The sequence below is a fragment of the Meleagris gallopavo genome, chromosome 14, assembly GCF_000146605.3.
Source record: "Meleagris gallopavo isolate NT-WF06-2002-E0010 breed Aviagen turkey brand Nicholas breeding stock chromosome 14, Turkey_5.1, whole genome shotgun sequence".
Lineage (NCBI taxonomy): Eukaryota > Metazoa > Chordata > Aves > Galliformes > Phasianidae > Meleagris > Meleagris gallopavo.
Genome location: NC_015024.2, coordinates 2,215,813 through 2,216,426, shown reverse-complemented (window position 1 = coordinate 2,216,426; position 614 = coordinate 2,215,813).

The window sequence follows — 614 nt, the reverse complement described above, 5'->3', positions numbered from 1 at the left end:
TGGGCTCATTTTGTTGTTTTGTTTGTTTGTTCGTTTTTTTAATTTATTTCACTTTCTACCAAATCCTCTTCCTCCTTTTGCTTTGTGCGATGAGTTAGCACTTGGGCTGTCGTCTGTAGAAGCAATAGAGTGCAGGAGGCCACAAAAGAGCACAATCCATGGAACAAGACCAGGAGAGCTTCGCCTCCGCCGATATCCTTCCTCTTACTGTGCAATCCAAGTCCTTCTGAAGCCATTCCGCGTGGGCACGCTCGGACCGGCGGGGCTCCCCCCAGCACTGGGAGACGTACCCAGCCCTCGCTCGCCCCGGTGCCCCGCCGGCGCCCGTCCCATGTTCTATGCAACGAAATAACACGACTCCGGAACGAGACCCGTTCATAGCTGATAATCCGACGTCGCGTGCAAGGGTGTCATTGCAAACCGGGTAACTCCTCTCTCGACCACCTGTGCGTATGAAGTTCCAATTCGTGGCATGTTTGACCCACGGAGGCCACTTTGCCAAAGGGCAGCCATAGCGCCCGTGACCGTCTGTCCTGTCGTAGAGCATGGCTTGCTACTTCTCTGCACGGTCTCACCGCGTTTCAGTGCTTGCTGTTTTTTGCCTGGACTCCTTT